The sequence below is a fragment of the Anser brachyrhynchus genome (genome assembly GCF_964034855.1).
Source record: "Anser brachyrhynchus genome assembly, chromosome: 3".
In the NCBI taxonomy this organism is placed as follows: domain Eukaryota; kingdom Metazoa; phylum Chordata; class Aves; order Anseriformes; family Anatidae; genus Anser; species Anser brachyrhynchus.
In genome coordinates this window covers 54,233,003-54,250,180 of record NC_137696.1, presented here as the reverse complement: position 1 = coordinate 54,250,180, position 17,178 = coordinate 54,233,003, and the positions used below count along the sequence as shown (strand labels likewise).

General features: G+C 45.2%; 1 long non-coding RNA gene across 1 annotated transcript; it reads right to left on the bottom strand.

The window, feature by feature from the left end:
* Positions 1–4,058: 4,058 nt before the first annotated feature.
* Positions 4,059–8,617, bottom strand: LOC308192649. The gene is made up of 5 exons (XR_013948963.1): positions 7,358–8,617; positions 6,220–6,324; positions 5,794–5,958; positions 5,608–5,706; positions 4,059–4,886 (listed from the first exon to the last, which is right to left on the bottom strand). It is a non-coding gene; the product is annotated as an uncharacterized lncRNA (long non-coding RNA).
* Between the last annotated feature and the right edge of the window lie 8,561 nt (positions 8,618–17,178).

The window sequence follows — 17,178 nt, the reverse complement described above, 5'->3', positions numbered from 1 at the left end:
TAGAGAAAGTATGGGAGCCCCCTGTTATTTCATATGAAGTAACCTGCAGGTCACCATAAAGGATATTAAGCATTGCTTATCTAAATCTATAAAACTCATAAGACTTAACATGGGGGTTGGAATACACCTTCCCTGCAGCTCCATTACATTTGCTGTAAGAAAAATAACTTTGCCCTGAAGGGACAACGCTAGCAAGTTTTGAGAAACCAGTGCCGTAGAACATCTCTTTTCCTTCATATAAATAAGGTCACTAAAGAACTGAGCCTTTAGCTCTGCTAAAATCAGCAGGCAAGCAAGTATCCACTGTGTCTGTTTAAGCACGATAGAAATGGAAGTGCCAGCCTTGAATTTTAGGGCTGGTTTCATGTAAATACAGCACTACAGAACAGATCAGGATAGAATGATGCAGGTGACATGTAGGACAAGAAAGATAAGATGTGTCTAAAAGTGAGTTTGTGTTTAAGTACTTAAATTGCACAGGACATAGCAAAATCCAAGTCTGGCCAAAGTCAAAGAACAGTCGACCATTACATTAAAAAATACCCAAAATATACTCAAAACCACATTCTTCTGTCTTGCAATGTATTAACTCACTTTGACTGGAGAGTTATATTAAATCTGTTACTTTTAATGCAACTGCAAAAATGGTGAGTTGGGAGGCCTGAAAGTTCCTGTCATGAACCACCCACCCTGTCACAGGCACTGTCCTGGGGAGAGGCAGGCATTTATCTGAAGCACGACCCGGACCTACAGGCTCTAGCATTCCACAAATACCCTTCCGCAGGAAAAAAAAAAATCAATGGGTGCTTTCAGACTTGGAATTGATATCAGAGCCATGCCCAAATCCACCTCTACTGTCTGTGGATCCCTGCCAAGTGCCAAAGAGGAGTCTCTGGAGGGTCTGAAGGAAACCAGCCAAGGAGCCCTGCTTAATCTCCTGCCCAATGTACTCATCACAGAAAACTTCTCCAGGAAATGCCAGGGCTCCGAAGCCTTCTAGTGTGCGCACAGCTCCTCAGAGCTTGCTGAGGTACTTCTTGGCTTGCTCTCAGGTTCTCTGATACAAGATATTACAAGATTCCAGCCTCCATATGATTTGGAAATGACCCAGGATACATAGATCCTGGCTTATGGTAATATTGAAGTGATGAAGAGGATGGCCCTCTATCGTTCCCTCCCCCATGATATGATACCTCCTGTGGGTCTTTGTCAGCTTAGGAAGAGATAAAGGTGCCTGCAAGGCAGAGCTGCTAACACTGCTCACTGTCCTCAGTGTCACAAGTCTTCATTAAGCAGTCCCAAAAGCTCCTTTGTCAGCCCGAACCTCAGCTAAATTGATAAAACCTTCCTGGTATACTCGGTCCATGCTAGAGAAACGTCTGTCCAGAGGCAATTTCATTTCTAGCTCCCCAGGCTCTGGTGTGCAGGGCAGCACACAAGCCGTGTGACAGCAGGCAGAAGCCTCTCCACACTGCGGTGCAGCCAGGAGCACAGGCACTGGGGCAGGGACACGCGGCATCTTTGTCTCCCCCAGGGAAAATGCAGTGGAAAGGGAGCCCAGGGTGAGAAGTACAGTCAGAAGCACAGCTGTGTTTTAATCAGGAAGGACTGGCCTGGTCCCGTGCCTTCTGGAAGCTGCAGGATTTTCAACATGAAAAAGCACAGAGGAGCCAAGTGCCTCGTAATCCTGCACTGGAAAGCAATGGTGGTAGTAGGATTTTGAGAGGGTACCAGTGGGGTGTGAGAGAGGAGTCTGTAGTCAGTAACTACAGCTAGAGATCCATGCTTGTTGGAGCTCATAGAGCTATTAAATGAAGTGAACCACTAATTTTTTCTCCAGCCTTGTGTGTGCTCAAGGTCAGACCTTCACTTGGAGTCTGCGTGCACATGGTGCACAGTTACTCTCTTCCGTGACCGTCAGTGTGGACTTCATGCAACAGCCATTTCTCTAATTTGGCAGAGAACTGTAACAGTCTTGGAGAGGTTAATGTATAAATCAACCTTCCATGTAAACATCTCAAAAGGTCCTGAGATCACCATATATTAAAATATGGACAGTATGCTCAGCCAAGAATGAAATCCCAAGAAGTCTTACAGACTTTGTGTGAGCTTAAGAGATAATGAATTCCCAGGGAAGGAAGCGTGGCTTTTTGTTGTATGTGCTGTTGAGTGTGCATGTATACTTAGATAAAACCAAGAAATGCAACCGGCATTTAACTTAAGAGGACAGGAGCTCCCACTGGGTCACAGTTTTGGCCCTGGCGAGACTCAGGCTGTGACATTTATGGGGATGGTTTGAGGGAAACATATACTTATATCAACATGAGGAGAAGCCATCTTTCAAACACCTTTTGAGACAGGAACGCTTCAGGACCAGCAACAAGAGAGTCTGAAAGAAAAATCGCATAGCACAATGTGGGACTTGTAACTGGAGCCACCCCCCACTTTGGGGACCCACTGCCAGTGCCCTACCTCCCTGCCTTGGTACCTTGTAGTGGTGACTTCTGGACATCTACTACATGTCTGGAGTTTGCTAAAAGCTACTGGGGAGTTCAGGAGACAGTTGTGGGTGTGAGGCCAATGTAGTGTCAATGAATGTCAAGTGTGGGGCAGGAGGAACAAGCATCCCGCGGCCCTTTCTGGACTTAAGCCCAGTCCCTGCTGCTGGCCCTGTGGGACTGAGCTCACCCCATCACTTCCATGCCTGCACTCTCCAGCAAAAGAAATTCTGTCTTACTGTTTACTTATTCACAATATGTGTTAACTCAGCTGTGGATAAAGGTGCCATACAAAGTACCTGAGCCTGAAGATGTACTTGTGTTTAAGAAGTTGTTGAATAACTTCTCATACTTACAAAACTATTACTTCTAAGGTGCTGCCAAAGTTATGGCTTATGTGATTACCAACAAGATAAATTGCACTTGCATGAAAGAAAGGTGACTTTGCAGCAGGACTGGCTGCCAGAGCTAAATCCTCTAAGCATTGTCTGCCTCATTCTGTAGCTTCATCCTGGCCTGTTACCCTCACCAGGCACAGCAGATAACCTGTTTTCCATCTCATGCGAAACTGGCAAAGTGACAGGAGCACTGGAGAGACAAAAAGAAAGAACAGATATATCATTTTGCTTTTGCTGGCTTGCACACATCCATGCTGAACTGGACTCTAATACATGTGAGAGGCGGTGCCTTGAACAAAGAGATCTGTATGTTGGTATAGGCTAGCAACAAGATGTGAAATGCATTAGCAAAACAACATTTCCTTCGTCTCCTCAGTTCTGCTTAGGAAAGGGGTCTTCCCTCCCATCCATTATTTTTAAAATAAGGATGAAAATCTATAGTGCACATCCGGGTTTTGCAGGAAAGGAATTCGGGGTTTTTGTTTGTTTGTTTTCTGGAAAGCCACTGAACATTTTTTTCAGTATAGTGAAGGAAAAGGTCATTCTCCAGTTCCCCATGTGATCATGGCAGTTCTGTCTCCTGAACACTAAAAGTAGGCTTATCTTTGGAAGGCAACATAGCATAGACAACTGAATCTTCAACATCAAATGGGTATCAACCTTTCTTCTCTGGTAGCAAGGATGGAGCAGGAGCTGCCTGTATCCTGTGATAAGACACACTCTAGCTTTCTGCTACAGGGAAAACACTGAAGACCAAATCCAGGCATCCTGTGATTGACCAGAATCTTCTTGCCTTGTGTATTCTGCCAGCACACAGTCCTTGGCAAGTTCCTGCTCAGCCCCTCAAGGTCCCCTCCGAGCCCCCTCAGAGACTCCTGAGCCTTTCTGCTGACTTGGGTGGAATTTACCTTATGTGGATCTCAGCTTGCGTTATGTAGCTCAACACACTTATTTACTTATCCGCATCCCAGAGTGCCCAATTCTAAGAAAAAAAAAGTGGAACCTGCAGAGATTTTGGCCTCCAGTATGTGTAAAGTGTTTTTAAAGGAGGCTGTTTTGTGGAGGAAGAGCCACAACACTGTGCCACCGTGGACATACAGTGAAGCTGTTCAGAGCTCAGGGAGTATGATACAAAGGTCTTGTGGATGTGGAATAAGAGAAAGCCTCTCCTTGTGCTGAGGAGCCACCACCAGGTTATGCTGGAGTAAACGCAGCACCAATGTAAGGGTTGCATGTGAGCATGAGTCAATGCAGAGCAAGAAGCTGACGTTGCTTAGCTGTCCACATGTTTTGTTACAGCAGCCTCTTCCCCTGTATCTCACCCCTTATCCCACCTGGTGTCAGTGGATTTCCAAAGCCATGTTCTTAGTAAGCAGTGAGGTGTTTAAAATCTGGATCACAGAATCTGTAACTGTTTTTGCTGTTATTGTTGGTGATTCTTGAATAGTACATCTGATATTCCCACAGATGTGAGGACTGGAGCTCTGTTGTTTCTTACTTAGGTTGTTTATATGAGTGTCAAACTTACTGGCTTGTGGCTTTTCTCAGAAATATAGATTACTAGTATTTATTTATATGGATTTTTATTTATAAGGAAGTGCCTAGAAATTCTAGGCACAGACCAATGCTCAGCTTGGTAAGGTGTTATACAAACACATAACAGAATGATTTTCCACCCTCTTTCAAGTCCATGATCAAAGCAAAAGAGAAGAAAGAACAGGCACATATGGAGCATAACAAAACAACATCTCTGTGTCACAAAATTTCGCTGTGAGAGTTGCTGGGTTTGATTCACTAGAGGTTGTGAGGATAATTTTGAACGAAGTAACAGCAGAGTTAAACCAGAGAATGGTTGTGTTGGGTCAGAACAGGCTGCTAAACTTGTCCCTGGTTCCCTCCTCACCATCATGAACAACCTCCTCTCTTTTCCAGGTCCAGGGTGAATGCCCACTGGGATGACTTTGCTGGACATCTGTGTGGCAACTTCTGCCTATGCAAGAGTGACAGCACATTCTCATCTTTCTTTCCTGGCTAGCACTCCATGTTCAGAAAAAGTGCACGATGTCTCAGACACCAACACCAGGGAAAGCTCAGATCCACACACAGATCCCAACCCCAGCACTTGGGAATTGCTCCTGGCCTGCACCAGAGACAGAGTTTGACCTAGCATATTTTATATAAGCAGCATGCCACACTGGGATGACTGCGGCATACAGAACTCTCAGAGGAATGTAGTCCTGTTACTTATTAATACAGATGCTTGGAAAAATGTAGCCTGCCTGCCTGCCTTCCTTCCTTCCTTCCTCCTTCCTTCCTTCCCTCCTTCAAGCTGGAATCAGTACGACATCTTCCACCCACCTTTCAGCTCATTCATTTTAATCAGGAAAGCTAAATTTACTAGAGGGAACACAATTCCTGTAACACTTGTTCACTAAAAAAAAAAAAAAAAAAAAAAAAGAAAACAACCCAACCTTCATCCATGAGTACAGAGATGAAAGTGTGCATTTCTGTCCATGTGTACACATTAGCTGTTCTTTCAGAGTAAAAATCTAACTTTTATTCTGTCTTAGTTTTCCATTATTATTGCTTCCCCTCCCAAAGGGTCTCAAAAGTTAATAGAGCTTCTTCAAAATGATGACATTATTCCCTCTTCCTAAATATCAGGAAAAAATGATACAGTAATGATTTATTTGAAAAATCTTTCCACTCACCTACAGCTATGAGTAATACTTAAACATACTGTAAGATCATCAATCCGGACATCTGAGGCCAAATTCTTCTTTCTGCAGTATTTTTGGAGGCAGCTGGAGCTGATGGGGTTTAACAAAGACATTTATACAGAGTGAACACTGCCAGAGAAAAGTGTAGCAGCATTCCAGGTGCAAAATGTCTCTCACCTGAGCACTCTTTCAGAAGATGAACCTGGATAGCTCTGGGGACAGACATGGTCATGAATCTGGAACTCTCACATCCTGAAGACTGGGAAAAAGTGGGTGTTTGTTGCCTTCCTCTCCAGTGTTTTGTTTTCTGCTGCTCGTTTCCTTCGCTGTTCTTCTAAGTGCCTGAAATGAAACATTTAATCTGGAGTCAGAAAGAATGCTTCCTGAGTGGTTCTTCTTCACTGAAAGAGAAGTGAAACTTTTTCCTTTTTACACTAATTCAATCCAAAGCCAACCATTTTTTCCCCTCACCTAGCTGTTTAAATAAGACTTGACACAGCCATATGAAGAACCACATGAAGCACAGCCAGCCAGCAGTAGCTGAGGCACCACCGCTGGTGCCCAGTTGACAAGAGTGGACTTGGTCTGTTCTGGTGCCCATACCTATGTCAGGTGCCGTTCCAAATGCTCCTTGTCTTGATCTAGATGGGATTCTTATCTTTAATTCAAGGACAAAAGTTTGCATGGTGTCAGCCATTTTAAGGGTACCTGGGATGAGACAATGAGGAGGAAGCAGATCTGTAGGAACAACTTGCAAGAAAGTCTCTTTCCAGATGTGCCACAGATCAAGACAGAACTGATCTGCTGCCTAAAATAAGGAAGACCCTGCTAGTAGTTGTTAAGTTTCTTACATCTCAATAGATGCCCTGCATCTAAGGTTTATTCACCTCAGAGCTTGGCATTTAACCTCATCAACAGACTGCTTTTCCTCATGCAGTTGAAAGATAACAATCTTCTAACTAAATCTCTAACTAAAAGGATGTTTGCCTGATGCAGTGGTGAGGGAAGGGACTACATCTCACAGGAACACATAGCACTGTTATTTCGGCATGTGTCCCAAACCCCTCATGATCTCCTTATACATCTGGGACCAGTTTTCATTAAACAAGCTAAATAAACAAGCTGTGCAAAAATCAACCAACAACACAAAAGCCCCAAAACCAACCAACAAACAAACAAATAACTGACCAACCCACCAATCAAATAACTAACTAAATAACCCTGGATGTTACAAGCTGAACACAACAGTGCTATAGCACCCAAATGAAAAGAAAAAAGGCAGGCCAATTTGGAATTTAAGCTACTGAAACTGGAATTCCCATTACCTCTTCTGGACTGCTTTCAAGCATATCTGGGCTAGGTGGAAGTATTCCTCAGCTGGTTAGATTACAGATACTGGGAGGTTTAGAAATGCCAAGATGAATGACCTGTCTCTACTGTTCTGGTCTTCAAGGACTGACTTGAGGCTGGTGGGCCTTGGCTATTGGCTGCTATAGGTTCCCCAAAACACGACTGAGCCTCAGAAAAAAACATGGTCATAAAATAGAAGTGCAGAATGTGGGGGCGAGGCTGCTGAGAGCAGCTTCTCCTGCTGGCCTGGACTGGCTGCCTGGCAGATTTTGTGTGCTGTTCAGGGCATTGGTTGAGATCTACCAAGTTTTGCACTAAGGTTACTACAAAGACCTCCTGGGCAACTCTGTCATCTTTGCAATCATCAAAATTACTGAGGAAAAGCTCCTACCTCTTGGTTTGTGGTCTCCGGACAGAGGAAAAACCTGTTGATTCCTTCAGGCATTTGGAAAGAGGCAGGGGTAGTGTGTTCATTTCTTTCTTCTTGGCTTGTTCCAGACTGCTTGCTCAGGAAAACTGCTTTTCTAATGGCCAGCATCCTTCCAGACATCTGATGGCTGTAAATGCTCTTTTCTTCCTTCTGAACCTAGTCTTGTCCCCTTTGCAGGTCCCCCTAAACAAACCTTTGCCACCATGCCCTGAGGATGTGAGTATCGGATACTAGCATGAGGAAATACCATTCCTTGAACTAACTAGCTTTATTCAAGCAGTGGTGCCTAGAGCTGTTTAACATTTAACATTAATGGTCATTGTTCTGCAGTTCAAGTCATAATGTCTCTTCCAGCTTTACCTCCCACTAACCTAGAAGACTGCTTTCAATTTCTGGAGGGAATGTCTAGGTGGTAATTCAATTAACACACTATCGGGTCAAATTTTGGTACAAGGTAAAACCTCTTGTTAAGTCCTGTAAAGCAATAAGAGTTTGCTGGTGGTGCTATAAGATGTCCATCTGAAAAACACACTGTGTGGCATGAGGCTGCTAGGAACATCCCTTTTCAAGTGATACTGTCAAGACGGACTAAATAGTTTCACTTGCAGTAGGAAGTATATCCTTAGTTGTAGCACCTCCTGACAGTGTCCTAAAATGGTATTTTCAGACATTTTCTCTGTAGTGATTCTGCTTTTGCTATGATTCTCTCAAGGGGAGTGGATGAGGTGCGTGTCTGCAGGACCCGTCCATGGGTGAGGGACCCTGTATCCTGTGCACAAGCGCAGGCAGCTCACAAATGGCAATAGCAATTCCCATGGCTGTATCCGGCCTCCTCTCTCTGGGCCTGAGCACCTGGTTAGCCAAGAAATGCCCCCTCAGAAAAGCGTGACCCAGGGTTGAAGTGCTTGTGGATGTGGTGGAGGCCATGCAATTGCTAACAAAGAGCAAAATGACCAGTGGCTCTGATACTTGTGGTTAGGGGGGCAAATGGCTTGCCTGAGGCAATCGCAACTCATTATAGAAACCTCTGTCATTAGGAGGCTAATGCTGTCCCAACAGCCCAGAAAAGGAGCTGGTTTCCTTCAAGGGTCAGCAATGTGTCCTCCCATGCACTCACCACACAGCACTGTCCTGCCCAGGACGCAGCCGTCAGCCTTGCCATGCCCTCAGCTCCTTGTTCCAAATTCACTCTGGTGTACCCTGGTGGTGATTTCAGCACCCGCCTCTCCTTCTCCTCCCTGGCTCTGCAGTAAGGCGGCACCTGGGGAACAGGCAGCAGACAACACTTGTCCCACAGCTGTAGGGCAAGTGGCAAACAGGCAACAAAGCTAGATACCCGAGTCCAAAGGCCGTGTTCATGGCTCTCCACTTTATATTAGTCCTTGCCAAGACCTGTTTTTGGGGCAGGAGATGACAGTGAGCAGGATGGGATGACATATTGCTGGGTTGAAGTGAGTTCCCTTTAGGACTAACTAGTCAGGTGCAGAGCTATAAAAATGGGCAGATACCTTTCATTATACAGGAATTATATACTTATATAAAATACATATAAACAGAACCATATACATGTGTATATAGACAACATCTCTCTATATGGCAAATCCATCACTGAGCAGTCCTTATTCTTAACGCACTTGCTGCCTCCCATGGGGTGCTGTTTAAGGATGAGCATGCAAAGACCTTGGCTCAGTTCACATTATCTATGAAGATGTTGAATATTATTTTTCCAGCCTGTAGATTGAGGTGACTGGCTGGGTTTCCCTCCTTCAGTGGAAGAAAACTGAACTATCCAGAGGTCCCACATGCAGTATAAATATGCCAATTCCATTAACTTCCTTAGTCATTACCATAGCTTCAGCCTGAAAATACATTTGTCAAGAGGTGAATTTTTCCCTAATGGAATAAACAGAAATATCTGTAAGAGGTGTCATGCTTCTACCTCCTCCTGTGGAAGGGCTGCTTGGAGGGCAGGAGTTTGATGTGTCCTCAAAGGAGCCCAAGTGACAAGCGCAAGACCCAGCCAAAAGCTGATAGCTGTTCTGGTGTACTTTCAGCGAGCACAAACCTGCCAGAGGTAAAAATGGAGAAACATTTTGGAAGCCATTACTTTGAGTTCACGTTTTCCCTTCCCCATGGTCTGGGCTCCTGTCTGTCACACTAACAGAGCTTTTGCCTCTTCTTGCAAGCTGCCATACGCCCAGTGGGTATTAGATGACAGCCAACTCTTTGAACTATACAACCGGCAGAGACTTCCAGCCATGGTCCCAAATGCCCAAATTGCCGTGCACTGACCTCAGTTTTTCTGATTAAGTTATCCATTCCCTGCAGCTAACCAACCAGCAGAATGCTTTCTCTCCTTTTGTGCTTGCTCTGCGAGCCAGGGAAGAGGTTGTTGTTGGTAACAGTGAAACATAACAAACTCACATTCTGTCTTAGGTAATTGGTGAAGGTACAGACCAGTTCATCAGCAATGGTTTTAACCTGTTCCATACTTATGTTCCCAATCTTCAGACATCACTCTGTTAAAAGGTGGGAACAAAATTCCCTCTAGAAAACATTTATCAACATGGTACCTGCAGATGATGGATGGAGACATGAAAACGCCCTGGTGGTCGCTGTAGCATAAATCTCTAAGCAGCTAAGGAGGTAGAGGAAAAATAAGTTGAAAAACCTTGCTGGGAACCAACGAACACCCTGTGAGATTTTACCAGAAAGGGCCTTATAAAGCACTAGTAGGCATGGCCATAAATACAGAGGAATATAGAGAACATACTTTAGAGGCAGCAGATGTACAATAGAGGCACGTGTTGAATACAGTAAAATTGCAGGGTGGGCAGTGGTTGAAAAGCCTACACTTTGAAGAGCCACATGGGCACTTCTTTCTGAGGGGAGGCAGGTGGAACAGGCTCATAACAGGTCCTCAGAGTTTCTGTGTCAGGATTTCTTGGTGTTCGTGCTGATGCTTTTGATTTCCCACTTCAGCCACTGAGGTTAGGTGTAAGTCAAAAAATATGTCTCATTCCAACATTTTGGCACTAAGTTATAAACAAGTTTGTTGTGCAACTGACATACATTTGTTTTCAAATGTCTTATTTACAATTCTTTTTTTTTTTTTAACCCTCAAACCAAGGTTGAAGTGTGACCACTTTTAAAGATCTGTAATAATTTTTTTTCCTAGAAACACATTCATAAGTCCGGTGCCTGCCTGAACTTTTAGCCAGGCTTCTGACAACCCTATAAAAAAAGTTACTGGCCAATTGTTAATGATGAATCATATTCTGTTAATAGAGAATGTTCCAGACAAAGCAGAACCTGTTCACTGCATTGCAGTGAGAAAGCCCTGAAAGTTGCTTCTTGAAGTGTTCATATCCCCACACCACCGTGTCTCTGGAGAGGACATCATCTGTTCAGAAGTGCCACGTTTTCAGCATTAGAGCTAAGAAACCTCTTAGGCTCTTTTAAGACTCTTATGTTCTTAAGTAACAGAAATAATTTTTTTTGGCAAGCATTCTCTCCAAAATGTGCAGATAGTTCCTATACAGTAAAAATGAACCATAAAATTGCACTGTACCAAGAGGAAAACTAATAAAACAGATTTTGCTGGGAAGAGCCAAGCTAAACGTGTCTAACACTCTTCTCCTGCTGCCCAAACCACAGGGCGGTGCTGGGCTCAGCAAAACCCGAATGCTTACACAGACAGCCTGGTGATCCCAAGGGCTGCATCTCTTCAGAAATTCTTGGTAGCCAGCACTGCTGCCTTTTCTGCGACGGGGCCAGGGGCTGTCCCCATTGCATAGGTTTGCAGAACACCACATCTACACATCTACAGGCCAATATCCTTTGTTTATAAAATTGCTAATGTACATTCTCTGGCCAGTTTCTTCCCTTGTCTATTGTTTTTCTGGGTCTTCAAACAAAAAAATATATCCTCAAGCTTAGCCTCTTCCCAACCCCTCCAGTGAGTCTGCACCTTTCCTCGTGGCTTCCTCCACAGAGCCCACGTCTGCTCTCCCGGTGGCTGGATGATCTCAGACATCTGCCCCGGTCTCAGATGCTCCACTGAAACACTTCATTGTGTATGTCCCAGCCCTTGTCTGGCCTCTGGCAGGCTTACATCTTCCTGCTCTTTCTATGGGGTGGCAAATGTCAAAGCTGCCGAGGTGCATCTGCTGCCACGAGCCAAATCAAACTGCAAGCTTCTCTTCTCTTCCTCATGCAGCCAGAGCCAGGTTCTCTTGCAGACAGACTTGAGTTTATCTTAAGGGATCAAAGCAGAGCTTATTGTAGAATTTAACACGTAAGGTGAAGAGTGTGAGGTCTGACCTTCCCTTTCCAGATGTTTCCACGGCTGTAAAGAGGATGGAGGGCCCAGGGCTTGCTGCACAGCTGCAGCTCTGCTGAGGCCTGACCCACCTGCTGCTGCACTTCGTCTTGCAGTCATTGCCAAGTTAATCTGAACCATGTGGCTGCTGCCATCTCCCAACAGACGCACATTTTCTGCATGTTTTCTTGTCATTGCCAGTGCTTTGTTCTGGTGTCTTTGAGAAAACATCTGCCCCAAGGATTCCCCCTTTTATAACCTCTTTAAAATATGTCACCATCTGCTCCTTCTTAAAGCCTCTTCCTTGATCCCATCACCACTGCCTGCCCCCCCGGTGACCTCCCCTTTCTTAGCAAGGAGCTTGAGGAGGGATGTTTGTTCCTTTGCTTCTCATAACACAGTATTGTGTATCATGTTTTGATCCAGTGGTAATTCAGTTTATAGCAGAGAAACGCCTCTGCTTTAGCAGAGAAATGCCTCTTCCCTGGGATGCAGAAGGCACTCTGCTTCTTGGCATTTGTACAGTGTCCAAAAGCAGACCCCCACCCCATCTCTGCCTTCACCAGCCCATTTCCAGACTTATGGCCTTTAGGTTCTTGCATCCTAACAAGCCATTTTCTCCTCTGCCCCAAAGCCCACCTGCACCAAACAGCCAGAAATAACCCCTCTTGAACCTTCACTGGTCGCTCCTCCCTTTTGTCACCTTTCTTTAACTCGTTTTCCAGTTGGTATATGCCAGGCTATTTTGCTGATCCTTTTGAGTGACACCTCCCCATGTGCTGTCTCCACTTATTTTGCCTCTTTTCAACATCCTTTGGCTCAATCAGTCCAAGCCAAAAGTGCCTCTTTTCACCAAGAGCGGGCTCTACAAGAAGCTCTTCTTTCCCTACTGCCTATTCCAGTTAGACTCCCAATGCACCTCTGCTCTCTAAAACCTTCATGAGATTCTTGTATGGAGATTTCTTTCTCCTTCTGTATGACACATTTTCAGACTAAATTTGTCTTTTGTCAGATCCACTTGACTGGAAGGCAGAAGTGAAACAGTTGTAAGTGGAGGTCAGCTGTCTGGTACATGGCACAGTGGTCATGTTTAAAGCCAGTGTGTGGATGATGTAGTATATGCCTCCAGAGTTACATTGAAATGGATTTTACCTCTTTGCTTTCCTCCAGGCTAAGCAGCTTTCTCCTGATTGCCAAAAACAGCTTTGAACGTACCGAGAATCTCTGACATGGGTCTGGGACCCCAACAGGACCCTGGTAGGACCTCACTCTGGAGACGGTGCTCTCCTATGGCTGTGCTTAGCGTTTGTCTGGTCCAAAGAGGCTGCTTATCCTCAAATCCCTTTCTAACTGTCTCCTTCCTAGTTAGTGATAGACTCCTATGCAAGCACGTAGCATCTGGTTGTGCGGCTCTCACCTGTGCTAGATTTTGTGCTGCCTGAGCTTTTGGGGCAGGGAGCATCAGTCTGACTTCACATAAATCACAGAGCTGCTGTAACCATTGCGCTGGGAGTTTGGCTAATTCAACAGAGGCAAGACCACATACATGCACTGGATGACAATCTGCTTTGTACTACTGTTGGTTCTGGCAGCTCACAGCAGCTCACAGCAGCAAAGACAGTGTAAGTGCAGCCTCATCCCAACAGAAGATAAGTCTGTACCCACCTCTGCTGGGGGATCCTTGAGAGAAGCCAGCTTATGAGAGCTGTCTTGCTAGCCTGACCTTAACACAAGTTCCAGCCTCTGGGATCCTCAGCTGATAGCTGAATAAAGCAGGCACCATCTGTGCAGGTACTTTAACTATTAAAGGTAAGCACAGGAGATGCTCAGTTTGTTTCTAGCACTTGACACTCTCAGGGCGCTTTGCAGGTGGTGACCCAGCACCCCTGAACTGCCATGTCCACCAGACCCTCTGCATATGCCACTGCTATGTTAATATTCTGGCTGCAGGCTGCTAATGTGTAGAAACTCAACCTCTTTTTCCAAAGGTCTGTGTGGAAGCTGGTCTTGCCATGCCAGAGCATCTCTCCCAGGCCCACCTCTAGCTCCCTGCACACAGCCCTTCCAACCTGCTCCCCCCAGCCCCAGAGCCATGGCTGTCGTCCCCCCCCCCCAGCCCCTGGCTTTGAGCAGCTTTTTGGCTTTGAATTAGGAACAGGGTGCCTTGCCTTCCTTCACCAGCCTCAGAAGGAGGCTGTGGGCTGGGCAGAGCTGGGGTGGTGCAGAGGAGATGCTGTTTGAATGCAGCATCAGAGAGCATTACCTGTGGGGCTGTAGGGGCTGAAACTGGAATCTGCATGATAAAAAGAAGAAATTTGATTATTTTTTTCCTTCATCCCCCCCCCCCCCCCCCCATTTGTCTTTAATTCATTAAAACATTTGTGAATCTTCCTGGAGATTCACCATGAATAACTCCAGAGGGACTAATACTCATCATTTTTCTGGATCCAATTAAATATAGCACCGCTGCCCTCATCACTACCATATGTTAAACAGAGCTAAATATATCATCTTATTGTAAATTGCATACAATTTGGCTTTTGTTTTTCTTCTGTGGGCACTGATATCTGTTTTCTGCTCTGAATTTGTCATTAGTAAAATAGAACTCACCCAGAGAGAGCTGTTAAGTGCTTGTATAAAATAATCCATCAGAAAACGTTACCAAAGGATGTCAGCAGGTGGGTCCCATGGATATTACAGGGAGTTACAACCATTTCTAAAATGGGGAAAATTTTGCAATTGTTGCCACTGTTCACTGTACAATCTGGCTTCTAAAAATGCTGGCAAACAGAAATTTAGCACTGCCAACTTTTGCAATTATATCATGAGTTGCTGATACTAAAGTTTTTAACGAAGTCCCCACTCCTGAAAGCATCTGGATTAGATGAAAATCTCAACTTTCATTTCATATAAAAGCCTTGTGATTCTAACCCATGTGGTTATAAAAGCCTGGCAAGTCTTGGGTGCCATTTCATCCAGTTTTACTGCCTGTAACTTAGACATCTAGTTCAAGCAGGTCACCTGGCCCAGCAGTGGGGAGAATGACAAATCCAGGTGGCTGTGTGGCCCCACCAGCCCTCCAACATTACCTCTCTGACCACCGGGTGATCCTGGGTGCTGGCCTAAACCACAGAAAGCATCAGCAGAAAGCTGAGGGCTAAGAAGTATGGAGCTATGAAGATGGTGATGCTGATCCACTGGTGCCAGGTGATGTAAAAGTGGACAACAACTGCACACGGTGACTTGGGAGATTTCACTTAATGTTAGCACTGCATTAAGAGTGGGGCTGCAATAGGTGACCTTCAAAGGTCCCCTCCAACCTGGATCTGGAGATATCACGACACCCTCACCAGCAGTGGATTCTCGGTGGGTGGTTCTGTCCACCCTACCCAGACAGGACTTACGGCATGTTCCTCAAGTGATGACGGGAGTCAGGAGAGAGCCTCCCTTTTGAGAGGCATCAGTTGTGCCCCACGTGCTGGCACATGCTCCATTTCGGCTTTTAATGCTCTATTTTTGTTTGCACATTCTTACACCTGCTGTGAAATTAGTCATAATTTTTCAAAAGCTCCCTTCAAAAAATGGTGGTGGCATTTTTATTTCCAAGATTCTTAAGTCCAACAACATCCTCCAGCTTGTCTCTCTTTCCTTCATCTCATCATGAGCATCTTCATTGTTTCTGCATCTCCTCTCCTCTCCTCAGCAGAGTCCAATCATATCCTCAATTTATAAGAGTGATTTGTATTGCAAACAAAAGATCTAATGGGTCACAAGACCTGTCTTCCTGTGTTTCAGTTTCCTTCCCTTCTTCTTTGTTTTGTTCCTTCTCTTTTGGGGAGCTGGGGTTTAGGTTTGTGTCCTTTTATTTCTTTTATTTTTTTATTTTTTTTCCCCCCATAGGAACTGCTAGCTCACAACTCCAGTGCACAAGGCAAGAGGAAAAAGGCAGGCCAGCAAGAAGCAATGATTCACAGTGTCGTGTGCATTTAATTGTCTTTAATTTATCACTTGTGCATTTAGTTGTCCTTAATTTATGAGCTGTAGGCAGACAGTGGCAGCAGCTAGCTAAAGTCTATTTAAAAAGAAGACGAAGTTTTTTGCCCCCGGTGCCTGGACACTTCCCATTCTGAGTAACAGGATGACAGAGCATGGCCCAGCATCGCTGCTGGCGTGGCACCTGCCCTGCGAGTGGTGAGCACTGGGACCTGCCCTTCCTCGGGGTTTTTACTGCCTGAAGGCAGCTGAGGGCACGTACTGGAGCCCCGGTGAAATCAGAAAAGCTGATGACAGTGATTGCTTGCTCTGAAGGTGTGCGCGCTCTCTCACACTGTGCAACACCATCTCCGTGTCCATTTATCTTCCCCAAAGTGGTGAGAAACCTCAAAGGAAAAAGAAAAAAGCAAAAAGAAACAGGATCTTGGAAGAGAGGAGCTGCTGCTGTGAATAAAGGAGGCCAGATGGGAAAATCACCACAGAGAAACGCTGTGAATCACTACAACGGGAATTATGGCTCTTTGGGTATACTTGGACCTTAGGAGGCAGACATAGCTGCAGACACTGTGTATCAGAAGCCTGACATATATTTTATCTACAATTACTAAATATTTCATCTCGGGTCATTCGGAACATCTGGCTATAAAAAAGCTCTGCAAGAAGACTGAATAGCTCTTGGGGTCTCACTAATATATTTCTGTTCATGTCATGAGGAACCCAGCATTACTATCTTTACACCCCAAATATGCTTGGCACAAGACGCTGCAGGTGTAAAAGTTTACCTGGGTTCAAGGGACAACTCTACAGTTCATGAACCAGAAACACATCAAGAGCTAATAAATACAAAGACACTCCTTTCTGGCTCAGACACAGTTGCTGGAGGATGCGGAAGCATCCCTTCACATTTGCCCCAGTATCAGCAATGGCAGGGCACAGGTAGCTGGGCTGGGTGAACCTCTCTCCTGCCCCACTCGGTGGCTCTTATATTCCTGTAGATGCGTTTTGTAGCAAGTTCAGCCAATGTGGCTATTTGTTGTTGCTATCCTCTTACCAATCACTGCCTTTTCTGTTTTCCATTTGTGTGTCTTTCTGGAATAAAGCAGCACTCACCCAAAGGAAAACACACCAACCAAGCTAACAGGGAGCTCAGGCTGCACAAAGCCACCCCACCATCTGAAAGGAGAGAGAAGGGAGGAGCGACAACCACACAGGCTGCCTCCAGCCTACCAGGACTTCCCAGCACCCTGCCCCCTTGTTCAGCATCAGCAGCCATCGGTGTTAAACACAGCCAGGGCCCAAGGAATAAACACGACCCAGTTCACTGCAGCAGACATAGAGGAGTCGGGAATGAAGGAGTGAGTGGTACAGCCCCTGAGGAAAAAAAAAAAAAAAATGTGGAGCCAACTGGAGTTCATGCACAAAACCCAGTATTGTCATGCTTCATTTTAGATTTGCTTAAACTATCTTT